Raw genomic sequence first — 13533 nt, 5'->3', positions numbered from 1 at the left:
GTGTGATGTATTCAGACATTGTGATTAACTATGAGGGAGGAGACAAGGTTTCCTCAGTCTATAGGGATGTGGGAAAGCAGTTTATAGCGGGGAGAGCATGCTCAGTGGAATTGGGGCATGAATGACATCTTGGAGGCCTGAAACATCTCCTGCATCAGGAGAATCTGTAAAGGTAGGCAAGGGTAGGGTTCCCTGAGTAGCATCTTGAGAAGGCAGCAGATTTATATTAGGAAAGTGTCAGTCAAATTACAGTCAATCCTGGGGCTTATTTTTGGACATTGATTTGCATGTTTGAGTCAAACATAAATCTAATGTGTTTATATAAGACATTATCCAGAAATTGAGCGAGAAAAATTAATGATGTGCTTGTGTAATATTGTGTGGTGAAACGGTTTTGTGATAAATTCAATTATCTTTTAGCATCTGGACTCCTCCTCTCCCCACTTCCATGGAATGGTCTTCCACACCCCATCAGCACTGGACTTGGATGGGTGACTTAATTTTGCCAAGAGGAAGTAAGACTATGTAGAATAGATTGCCAGATACTCTGGCAATCCATCACCAGTAACACATGCCCTTCATCCTGGACCCAAGATACCTGCCTATGCTGCAGTAGTAGGAACTATGTCTGAAGCTGTCAGGACCTGAATCAGGGATGCCTAGTCAATACCTTGCAAGCCTTTGCCTCTGTCAGTGAACACAGATATGAGTAAATGTATATTCTTGGCAGTATATATCAATGAGTATTCAGAGTTTATTATGCAATTTTGTTGCAGCAACAGCTGATAAATATAAATTTTAACACACATACTCACTTGTACACACACACACACACACACACACACGAAAAACTATGTAAGATCAGCTCATGGACAGATTCAGACTTCATAAAAAAACAAAAAGGCAAGAAGTATGACATGAGACAGTACAGAAACTTCAATCTTGAGCTGTAGCAATGGCCAAGAATGGCTTGTAAGGCTGGGATTTAGTAACTGAATTAAAACTGGGTTGCTACTTCTAAGCCGACTACTTTAGGCTTCCTTATGATCACATTCAACAAAATAATTCATATTGTAAAATAAACACAAACTCGTGGTCAATTGCCGGAAAAGTTATGGTTTACTTTTTCTTTAAATAAACAAACATGCTTGCAAGAAACAGTGACAAACAGATCTACTGCTGTTTTCCATTTCAGACTACAGATGCCGCCAGTGCTGCCTGCAGCCAGGAAGACACTGTTACAGGGTTCTCTTGTGTATAGCTGGATTTCTATGCTGCCCTCATTCTCCCCACCATTTCTATTTCTTTCTTTCTGAAGCAGGTCCTTTAACAATGAAGTTTTACTAATTAGACTCTGGGATGACACTGAAGGGCATCTATTGATATTCTTGGCCACCATGTCAATGGCTCAGCCAGTTCAGGCCCTCAACGTGAATTTTTTTTTCTGGTAAATGTATTTGATGTCTCTTGAAGATTTATATTCTAAGAATCTTAATACATTATCATGCAGACTTCAAGAGACCTAGAGTTCTCAAGTCCTCTCGACTGCAGTGAGTTCTTAAAACAGAACAATTAAATTTCTTCGTCAAAGGTAAATGAGTTTACTGACTTTCTGAGCTAGAAAGTGCTTCACCACTCCTATGTAGCCCATGTTTTCCAGATAAGGATTCCCTGTGAAGGCCCAGAGAAACTGGGGAAACAAACACACATAGACACACAGTCAGATACACACACATACACACACACACACACACACACACACACATACACACACACACACGGACACATGAGAGAAAAACAAATGAAAAACAACATTAAGCCTCAAGTCATTGAGGAAGTAGGAATGAACATCTTAGAGCGCTTGCATATTCTGGTTGCAAAAAGTGAACTCGGATATAACTAGCACCGATCTACCTTACCCCACTGCCCAATTCATTCCTCCTGAAATCGTGTATTCTAGAATACACACTGACCACAAGACTGTGAGTCTAGACCCCTATATTAGTCTTGGAGTGGATCAGTATCTTGTGTCTCAGAGTACATACATTATTCTAAAAAATGTAAACAAAACTGATTGTTTTAATTTTCCCGGTTAAATCCAAATTTACTGGTCAAAGAAAACAAAGGAGAAAAAGGAGGATTATGATGATGATGATGAAGCAGAAGCAGCAGCAGCAGCAGCAGCAGGAGGAGGAGGAGGAGGAGGAGGAGGAGGAGGAGGAAAGAAGCAGCAGCAGAAGCAACAGAAGCAGAAGCAGAAGAATTACATTACTATATAGAACAAAACTAATAAACAATGACCTGGGTTGAGTTTAGAAGAACAAGAACATGCTAGCCATTGACATCTCTTAATTTGTAATTAGTTCATTGCCTTTCATGTCTCCTCTTCCATTAAATTGTCTCATTGGTTTACTTTTTTGTATTTAAATATATTTAAATACAGTAAATGATGCTAGGAGTTTTCTGATCATTTTTTACCTTTCATAAAACAACTTGTTAAAGAACACAATGGGGGTCAGCTAATGCAAGAGAAACCACAGTTATTACCAAGCTCCTCAAAGTTGTTTGTTTCTTCTCTCTTTTTTTTTAATCTCCTCATCACTTTCCTGAGAACTTAGGGGAAGTAGAGAGTCTTTAGAGCCTTTGACCCCCTTAGGATACGCCTACTAGAATCCTTAGGAAGAATGGAAATGACACTGTAGAACTGTGTGTTCCTAACCAGTCTTTGTCAGTGAGAAGTAACTATGGGTCCTCTAGACCAACGGCTCTTAACTTTCCTGATGATGAGACCCTTTAAAACAGTTCCTCATGTTGTGGTGACCTCTCAACCATAAAATTATTTTCATTGCTACTTCATAAGTACGTTGCAGCTGTTATGAATCATAATGTAAATAGTTTTGGAGATGTTTCCCAGGGATGATGTGACCCACACGTTGAAAACTACTGCTCTAAATTGGTCCAGGGTGCCGAGAGGGAGATAGTACTAGAGTCTTAGTTCCAAACTCAGAAAGACCTTTGCATCACAAGTTAAAATCATTGTTACAGCTTTAATATAATTTGATACATACTTACTATAAAAGGACTGAATTTAAAAAGGTGAGAATTTGGGGATAGTTAGGTCAAAAAGGGAGAGACTCCTGAATATGATCAGTGATTTAACAGAAAGATGACAGTGGGTGGTGGGCTAGAACGCTCTATTTCTCCCATCCGAGGACATGGCGAAATAGCTTAAATCACAAATAAGAGTTCACACCAAGAACAGAGCCCTGTTTCCACCAGGATCACAGAATTCCAACCTATAGAACTGAAAGGCATGCATCTTTGCTAAGCTAAGGAAATTATAGTAGTCTGTTGCTGATGCATAATTTGTCCATGATACTAAATATGTAGCACTATGAATTGGGCATTTTCTAGGTACTGCCTGTACAGTGAACGACCCGATAACTTGCTTCCAGGAAACTGAACTCAAGGAATCTAATGGAGACAACGGCCCCTTATGTAACTGAGTGCATAATTAATTCCAGCTGTAGCACTGAGTTTAGAAAGGAAAGTCTGGTAAAGGGATCTGACCTCGGACTTAGCACATGTGTAATTAGAGCAGGAGCTGCATACTTACCTATCTGGAAGGTGTTGAGACTATGACCATGAGTAAGTTCTAAGTAAATAACATCAACTCTATGATACCTAAACCACATCTGGAACTGTCCATGAAGCCAAGTATCTAAGATTCCGATACTGCCTTAGTCAGGGTTTCTATTCCTGCACAAAACATCACTACCAAGAAGCCAGTTGGGGAAGACAGGGTTTATTCACCTTACACTTCCACATTGCTATTCATCACCAAAGGAAGTCAGGACAGGAACTCAAGCAGGGCAGGGAGCAGGAGCTGATGCAGAGGCCATGGAGAGATGTTACTTACTGGCTTGCTCAGCTTGCTTTCTTATAGAACCCAGGACCGGCACAACCCACAATGGGCTGGGTCCTTCTCCCTTGATCACTAATTGAGAAAATGCCTTACAGCTGGATCTCATGAAGGCATTTCCTCAAGGGAGGTTCCTTTCTCTCTGATAACTCCAGCTTGGGTCAAGTTGACACACAAAATCAGCCAGTGTAGACACATACTAGGCCTAGCGGGAAACCTATCGCTCTCATTTTGATAACTGAACGTGGCAATAAAGCAACACCTCATGGCCTATTGCTATATTCATTGTCTTAGTTAGGGTTTCTATTGCTGTGATAAAACACCATGACCAAAAGCAACCTGAGCAGGGAAGGATTTATTTTATCTTACAGATGTGAGGCCATTCCACAACTGAGGGAAGTCGGTGCAGAAACTTCAGCAGGGTGGGAAGGTGGAGATAAGAGCTAAAGCAGAAGGCATGGGGGAGTGCTGCTCACTGGCTTGCTTCTCATAGCTGGCTCATCTTGCTTTTCCACAGCATCCAGAATCACTTGCCCAAAGGTGGCACCACCCACAATGAGCTGGGCCCTCCCATATAAATCATAAATCAAAAAAATGCTTCATTAAACTTCCTTATAGACCCATCGTATGAAGGCATTTTTCAATTGAGTTTTCTTGATAATCCTAGTATGTTATCAGGTTCATATGCTCATGCGTAGGCAAACACACACACACACACACACACACATCACCACCACCACCACCAACAACAACAACTAGGACACTGATACAACAGTGAATCATCCAACATTCATCAGAGAAGCTAAATCTTTTTTTTTCTTTTTTTTTTCTTTTTTCTTTTTCTCGGATCTGGGGACCGAACCCAGGCCTTCTGCTTGCTAGGCAAGCGCTCTACCACTGAGCTAAATCTCCAACCCCAGAGAAGCTAATTCTTATACTTACTAGTAATTAACACAGAAACCATAGGTAGACAATGTGTAGAGAAAAAGCATCTTTGAAATGTTCAGCTCTAACTGGGATGCCTATATCACACCCTTCCCCTCCAGTTTTAGGGATTCGTATGGAAGAAGAGCAAAAAGACTCTAAGAATTAGCAGTCCAGTTAGTTAGATGACTGCAAGTAAACAGTGTTTTCTAGACACACAGAGCAGATACATCGATGGACTCAGACTGTGACAGCATGCAAAAGGCTCAAACCAGACAAAATCCCAGGGTGAAGAAGAAGTGGGCACATAATCCCATCCCTATTCATAATTGATAGCTTCCTGGAGAAGAAACTCAGTTTTCTTCAACACAGTAACACTACATACATCAACCAGACTCCAGAGCAGTCCATGTGTCCAAGAGTAGTCATGGAACCCTCATCAGACTTCTTTTTGTTTTTGTTTTTAAGAGAGAGAAAGAACATGAAGTTGTGTAGGGAGGGAAGTGGGGATGGATCTGGGAAGAGTTGGGGAAGGGAAACAAATATGACCATTACATACTGTGTGATATTCTCAAAGAATGAATAAAGATGAAATTCAAGAACAAAAAGTTTCTACTGTATCCAAAGAGCATGCATTAATTTAAAACAAGTTCACCCTTACTATTAGACTTCACAAAGTCCATAGCTGCCTTACTCATCCCTTGGCTCATCACTGCCATCTGTTTTGAGCCTAATAGGGTTTAATTGTTCATTTCTTTCTTGCTTAGATCACACAGCACAAAGCCCAGCCCCAGTTTCTAATCACCTATCACTATTTTATATAGTCTCTGTCTAAGTCCATCATCCACCCTTACTCATTTCTTCAAGCTTCCTACTCTGCTCTATCTTACTATGTCTTCCCAGAAAGACATAGCAGTCCACATAGTGGAAATGTAAAGGCATTCTTGGCATTAAAAATTATTTTTGAGTCTATTCATCTCTTCCTCTTTCACCCTTCCAAACTTCCCATGCACCCCTTTGCTACCTTTCAAATTTGTTTTCTTCATTGATTTTGGTGGTGGTGGTGGTGGTGTGTGTGTGTGTGTATGTGTGTGTGTGTGTGTACATGCACATGCGTGCATGCCTGCTTGTATATTCCTAAATGCATAAATACAAAATTCTCAGTCTGTATGATATTATTTGAACGTATGTTTTCATGGCTGGCTATTTGGTATTAAATAAACAACTGGTATGTTCTTTCTTGGGAACATACTCCTACTTTTGGCATTCCTTAGTTGCTTGTAGTTCTTTGTCTCCAGTTGATAACTTGTGAGCTCCCTCCCTTCATACAAAAGAATGTCAGAAGCTACATCATGAAATCTCACCAACATAGCTTCTTTAATCGTAATATATATGGTTTGCATTTTAACATCAAACATGAAGTCTATTGAGAGACTTTGGAGTGGTCAGAATTATCACAAAATTTACATAATGTGTAAATTAAATAACTGTATTACATATACAACTAAAAGTTTATCAATGAATGAAATTTATATTGCAATAGAAATAAATACATAGATGGTAGTGATTGAATATTTATGACACAGTAAGAACCAGGTTATCTTTGCCTCTTCAGCATTTTCAGAGGACTCAATAATCAGCATATACATAAAGGCTAGTGCTAACACAGACACAATGCAAGAAGACACAGATGATCACATGTTCTTCAATAAAAATATCTGAGTGATGTAAGAGTCTAGGGTCATGGCTACTGAAGGTTACATATCTTAATTTCTGTTCATAACAGAATGTTCATATCAACATGATTAAAAACAAACCATGATATAAATTCTGGGGGTTTTCTAGCCTATTATATACATTTAACTTGAAAAGCATGACTTCAACTTAAAGACTTACTGTCTGTGTTACCCTAAATGTCACAGGCGAATTCTTTAGGGTTCTCCCATTTAAAACATTTGCTTTTACTTTGAACAATTTTCTTAGGCTGTCAATCGTATGGTAATAAGCTTTAATCCATCAAACCATCGAACAAATCATGTTGTCTTTGTTGTGAATTAAATGTTCTCAGATTATAAACCTGATAGGGTGTTTCTCCCCGAAATGAACAGCTCCTTTCATGTTTATTCACCTTGTATAAAGGGAGCTTCTGCTATGTTGATACAAATACAAAAAGAATTCAACAAACTCTACGTACGAAGCCAGAGGTATTGTACACAGTGGAATTTACATTTTTTTGTTTTTATCATTCTTTCTGTACATTTGGTATTTGTGCTTGTAATAATGCTTTATACACAGCATGTGCTATCTATGGAATAAAGGTACTACATGAACACAGACTATGAGAAAAGATCTAATCCTAAGTATTTTCTTGTTCTACTTTTTTGCTCCTATGTTTTGTCTTGGGCAAAGGAAGCCATTGGGGTATACCTCAATGGAAGAACATATAGATTAAATTTTAAAAAAGAACCTCTCAATGAATCATCAGAAAATTAATATTTCCATTTAAATGGATTTACTATTACTTTATCCTGAATGATAATTATTAACATTAAAGGTATAATTGGGTGCCTCGGCACTATTTAGAAGGAGGAACAAAATAATCATGGGAGGTATAGGGTGGGAGGGACTTGGGAGGAAGAGAGGCGTGGGAGAGGAAAAAAGGGAGGCAGGATTAGGTGTGGGAGGAGACAGGGGAGATGTACAGAGTCAGGAAATTGAACAGAGGTGTGTAGCAATGGGGTATGGGGAACTGGGAGTAGCCACTAGAAAGTCCCAGACACCAGAAAAGCAAGAGGCTCCCAGGACTCAACAAGGATTACACTAGCTGAAATATCCAACAAAGGGGAGAGAGAACCTGTAGAGACCATATCCAGAGGTTAGGCACTGTCTCTGGTTGAGGGATGGGCCACCCACCCTTCTCAAAGTTTTAACCTAGAATTTTTCCCAACTAAAGGAAATACATGGACAAAAAAATGGAGCATAGACTGAAGGAAAGGCCTTCCAGAGACTGCTTCACATGGGGATCCATCCCATATGCAGCCATCAAACCCAGTCAGTATCGCTGATGCCAAGAAGTGCTTGCTGATACAGCTGTCTCTTGAGAGGCTCTCCCAGAGTCTTACCAATACAGATGTGGATGCTTGTAGCCAACCATTGGACAGAGCATGAGGATCCCAATGGGGAAGTTAGGGAATGGACTGAAGGAGCTGAAGAAGTTTGCAATCCCATAGGAAGAACAACAATATCAACCAACTAGACTCCCCAGAGCTTCTAGGGACTAAATCACCAATCAAAGAGTACACACGGAGGGACCCATGACACCAGTTGCAAGGATGGCCTGATCTGGCATCAATGGGAGGGGAAGCCCTTGGCCCTGTGAAGCCTTGATGTCCTAGTGTAGGGGAATGCCAGGGCAATGGGGAGGGGATGGGAGAGTGGGTGGGGAAGCATACTCGTGGAGACAGGGGGTAGGGATGTGGAATGCAGGGTTTTCAGAGGAGAAACAGGGAAGGGGGATAACATTTGAAATGTAAATAAACAAAATAACCAATAAAAAATTTAAAAAAAGCTACATTTTAGTCATTATTTGTAACGTTTACAGGTTAATAGGATAACTGCAAATCACAGGCAGCCTATCTGGTTCTCTTAGCTTGTTCTTCATCCTCCTTGTGGGACCATACTTACTCCCTGCCTACAATATGGCCCAGATAACTCCCTGTTCATCTCATATTTAATTGGCTTACAAACCAGTAGGTTTCCATATGGACTTCTTTACACATTGCAGGTGTTGGTTAACTTACCATCATTTTCCCATTCCCCACAGTCAAAACCTTTCCATCTTCAATACTCCCCATCTCTACTTTCATAGTACTTGTATGCTGTTGCTCCCCTTATGTCATCTGTCCAGTGACCCCTTTAGACTTTCTTGGTTTTTGCAGGTGTTCCAGGTTAAACACATGAATAAATGTTCTGAAGCTAGGATCCACATATGGGAGATAATGTGGCATTTATCTGTGTCTAGGTTACCTTACCCACTATGCTTATTTTCAATTTTCAATTTTTATTTTTCTTGAGGCTGGTAAGATGGCTTAGGGGTCAAAGGGGACTTGTCACCAAATCTTATTACCTGGGTTCAATTCTGGGACCTGCATAGTGAACAGAGATTACTAACTACCCCAAAACTGTCCTCTCAGCTCTGCATACACACAATGGCCCCAGTTTCCACTCTTCTCAGACGAATATATAGATAGAAAAAGAGGAATTTTTAAATTCATTCTTCCTTATGGCTGGATAAAATTCTATCACATGCATATCCCACATTTTTATTACCCATTGTTTAGTTGGTGGATATGTAAGCTGGTTCCACTTTGTAGTTATTTTGAGTTGAGCAACAATGAACAGGGTTGAACCACCATCTCTGGACTCTGTAGAAAGATGTGGAGTCATTGACAACACTCTCCAGTTATACTCAAGAGTAGTATAGCTGGATCACATATGTGTTAGATCTCCTAGCTCTGCAAGGAACCTCACACTGATTTCCCTGGTGCCTGCACTCCCACTACAATGAATGAGATGGTTTCTCTCTCCCCATTCCCTCACTGGTCTTTTCTGTCACTTGTCTTATTGATAATAGCCATTCCAACTGTGGAGAGAAGGAATTTCAAAGTAGATTTAACTTGCATTTATCTTATAGCTAATGATGATGAAAGCTTTTTTAAATGTTTATCAGCCATTTGCAGTTCTTCTTTAAAGAGCTCTGTAGAGATCTATAGATCATTTTTAAAATTGGGATTTTTCATAAGTTCTTTGTGCATTTTAGATATTAAATCTCCACTTGATGCATAGCTAACAAGAATTTTTGGCTATTATAGGTTGTCTATTCACTCATATGATTGTGTCCTTTGATGTATGCAATATGTTTTAGATCTATGAGATCTTAAAAGCCATAGGTCTTAATATTTGTTTAACAACCATGAAACAAAAGTCCTGCTGCCAAGTGTGGGATACGCCTTCTATGCTGTTGGTCAGTGACGCTCTACAGTCCCTTCAGAGACCACAGAGTCCTTCTTGACATTCCTCTTGATTGTCCTGAAGACACAGAATATAAAACTGAACTGCTGAAAACAGCACATACTTTGGCTGCAAGACACAGAGAAATCACGTTGTAACTCAGACGGAAGCTTCCTCCCTGGTCGCTGGTTTTAGCTGATTTTCATAATATCAGGGTATTACGCAGGCACCTGTGGGAGCAAAGGTATCGCCCAGCTGTGAACACTACAAACTACAACGCTAATCTGCTAAGCAAGATGTTGCCAGCACTACAGTGGCACATCTGTTATGGGGTATCCAATAGAGCTCTCATTAGATTTGAGGCCTGCACCATAGGAAGAAATCAAGGCCTAGTACTGTAAGCACAGTAAAAACCCATAGCTAGGAAGACGAAAGACCTTGGGGAAAATTTAAATACCATTGTTTAGTTAAACTGACCTGGCCTTAGATCACTTTCTAAACATTTATATTTGTATCCACAGACAAAATCTCTTCCTAATCTTGATCAGAGAAGCTAATTGAAATAAATGTCAATTAATATAGAAACCATTGAGAGACTAAAATGCTTAGAGTAAAGGATGGTTTGGTGCTCACCCCTAAAGAGGAAATTTATACTACCTTTTCTATGCCCAGAAAATACCTTAAAAGAAAGGCTGAAAGAAAGCAAGAGTCAGAAGACAGGGAAAGGGCATGACTATCATTGCAGTCGTGACCTCACAGGAATCTGTTGCTTGTACTGGGCCTGAGCACACAGGACCTGGGAAGATTCACAGTCAGGAGGAAGACTTGGAAGTCCACACCCCACTTCCCTGCTGAATTACCGGCTACTGATGGATTCTAGAAGTGATGTTATTGTCCGTACTTTGAGCAAATAGGGAGCCCATCCAGCTTCACTGGATAGTTCCAAATCTACAGTCACATAAACAATCCAGATTAAAATCGGAGGGACACAAAACAGAATAAAATACAAGAACAAGAGCAAAGGACCTGCGGAAGGAAGAGTGGGTTACTAGGAGTGGGAAGGAGATGAGAGCATGGTAATGAAAGTATTCCGCAAGCATCACACTCAAGTTGAAACCACCAATAACACCCACATTTAATTAAAATGTAAGTAGCGCTGGTAGTGATTATTCAAATAGTAATTTTGCAAGCATTTTGATCACTTTAAGTGTAAATGCGAGAAAAATTTAGTAACTGAAATGTACTATGTTTTCAGAGTCAAAATAGTACTGTAAACCCAGTTTAAAAAAAAATGCCAAGGAAGACCATAGGCTTTATGGAAAATTTTAACACTGTTTTTTTGTGTTTGTGTGTGTGTGTGTGTGTGTGTGTGTGTGTGTGTGTGTGTGTGTGTTTTCCAAGACTGAGGACTAAGCCCAGGGCCTTGAACTTGATAGGCAAGCACTCTACCACTGAACTAAGTCCCCAACACCTATATAGTACATCTTTACCCCAGTGATAAATGTCTCATGGGAAAGAGGAGTATAGGAGTATAGCTCACTTCTAATCCATTCCTCACCCGGACGATTATCTCCCTCAAGTCCATCACTTTCTGCCACTAAAGTGTCTCCTTCCTCTAGGGTAGGGTGTTTGGGGATAGGAAATTCTTGTTTGGTTGAGATGTATTATAGCTGGATCTTGGTTCCCCAAGAGTAGATGACTATTGGGAGCTGATTCTCTTCCTTGGTGGGTGAAATTTATGCATCTCTAGAAAATGAGGCAGTCATTCGCTAGGGCACACCTCTTGGGCAATAGCTCTTTTATTGCCCCTTGCGCTCCAAAGGTTTATTTCCTTCTCAGAGGACTCACCTGTTCTAGAACACCTCAGCTAACCTCATGTCTATAGATTAACATCGATTTGTTATACTGTAAATAGGGAGAACTGTTCTGTGAAAATAGAGTTGATGCTTCTAGAGAAACCAAGTGGAATATTTGGAAAGACATCATCCAAAAGTATTGAGTTGCATGTGAAAAGAATATGTATCTATGTATTAACTATCCCTTCTACATGCTATGTTTGGATTTGTGGAGACAAGTAGGTCCCTCAAGAGGGTATCATCTTCTTTTATAGTTACAGTCAGAAAACAAGGAGGAAAACTATAAACAATGAAGCAGAATGAATTGAACAATACTTTCTAAACTGGGCGTCCCCCATAAACTACAGCCCAATATCTGTTTTTTTCTTTCTTGGCTCCAAGTTTAAATGTATCAGTCTATGTATACTGTGGGTTAGATTTTAAGAAGGTGATTGATTGCCTCAAAGTTGTAGTGTTCATCATTCATTGCTACTTTAAAATGAATTTATTTTTAAGCATTGTATAAGTAGGTATTTTGTGTTGAATATAATTCCCCCAAAATGTCTACCCTAATTTTTCATTCCTCTCTTTCTTATTTTCCCCCTTTGTCTTCTAGACATGTTTTCTTTTCTTTTCATGTTGTATATAAGTATATAATTTTATGTGTATATATAAAATTTAAGGAGCACAAATGAGAAAAAAACATATGTGTGGCATAATTCAGTTAATCTGATTATCTCCGTTTATTTCCATTTTCCTGCATGTGACATAAATCCATTCTACTTTAGGGCTCAAACTTTCTTTTATACACTAGAAGCAATAAGGCACCTACTGAATCCTTTCTTGACTCCTCTGTGACTTGGCTTTACTTAAGTTTTAAGACTAAGTGTCCTCTCTCCAGTTGTGTCTACCCAACGTCACAATCCCATAGCGATTGGTTTCTGCCTATTCCTTCCTCTTGCTCACAAATCTGTGCCTCCACAGGAGAACTTCATCTGACAACTGTAGGTGGAGCTTATGTATCTCTGTCCATAACTCAATGCATTCTGCTTTGCTACTGATGGCGTCTCATTGAAAGTTAATCGGCTAAAAAGCCAACTTCACAAATGAACTTTGAACTGTGCACAATCTCCAAATCTACAGAGTAGGAGCTGTCGTCTGGTAATGGTGGCTTGAAAGACAATATTCCCTAAGGGCTCACATGTTTGAATAATAGGTTCTTGGTTGGTGGAACTGTTTGGAAAGGATTAGAAAATGTGACATTGTTGGAGGAAGCAGGCCATGCCATTTCATTCATTATTTCTCATCACTCATGCATTATCTCTCAGTCTATGGTTCTGTCTAAAAATGTGAGTTCTTCTACAGCTCCAGAGCCATGCCCGTCTGCATGCTGCCATGCCCGTCTGCATGCTGCCATGCTCGTCTGCATGCTGCCATGCCCGTCTGCATGCTGCCATGCTCGTCTGCATGCTGCCATGCTCGTTTGCATGCTGCCATGCTCCCTTCCATGAAGGCCATGGACTCTAGATGAATCCCTAAACCCCACATCCACAATTCCTTTTTATTCTATACATTGTCTCTATCATAGCATTTTATAATAGCAACAGAAAAGTAACTAAAACATTGAGGCAGACCAGTAAGTAGTCCTGTTCATGTATACTTCTTTAGAAAGCATATGGAGCAATTTAACTAAGAATTTTTGTTCATCCATACAACAGAGGTGATAATAAAATATGAGAAGTGATGGGTGAATTTCTGTCATAAGTTTTATTTCCATCAGTATTCACCACTGAAACCTCCAATGTAAGAATCATTCAGACCAGAGAACACTCAGTAGCAGTT

At 39.8% G+C, this 13533-nt stretch overlaps 1 protein-coding gene and 1 long non-coding RNA gene across 5 annotated transcripts in view; one reads left to right on the top strand and one right to left on the bottom strand.

The window, feature by feature from the left end:
* Ctnnd2 (catenin delta 2) overlaps nt 1–13533 on the bottom strand; it is an 847941-nt gene that overhangs the window by 468765 nt on the left and 365643 nt on the right. The gene's annotated exons all lie outside the window — the stretch shown is intronic.
* Nucleotides 41–1527, top strand: LOC102553378 (uncharacterized). 2 transcript variants are annotated; one of them, XR_590966.3, is made up of 3 exons: nt 41–172; nt 421–515; nt 1196–1527. It is a non-coding gene; the product is annotated as an uncharacterized LOC102553378 (long non-coding RNA). The 2 variants fall into 2 exon arrangements; XR_010063771.1 differs by having other exon boundaries at nt 421–1527.

This window comes from Rattus norvegicus, chromosome 2, assembly GCF_036323735.1.
Source record: "Rattus norvegicus strain BN/NHsdMcwi chromosome 2, GRCr8, whole genome shotgun sequence".
Classification (NCBI taxonomy): Eukaryota; Metazoa; Chordata; class Mammalia; order Rodentia; family Muridae; genus Rattus; species Rattus norvegicus.
This window is presented reverse-complemented; position numbering and strand designations above follow the sequence as displayed.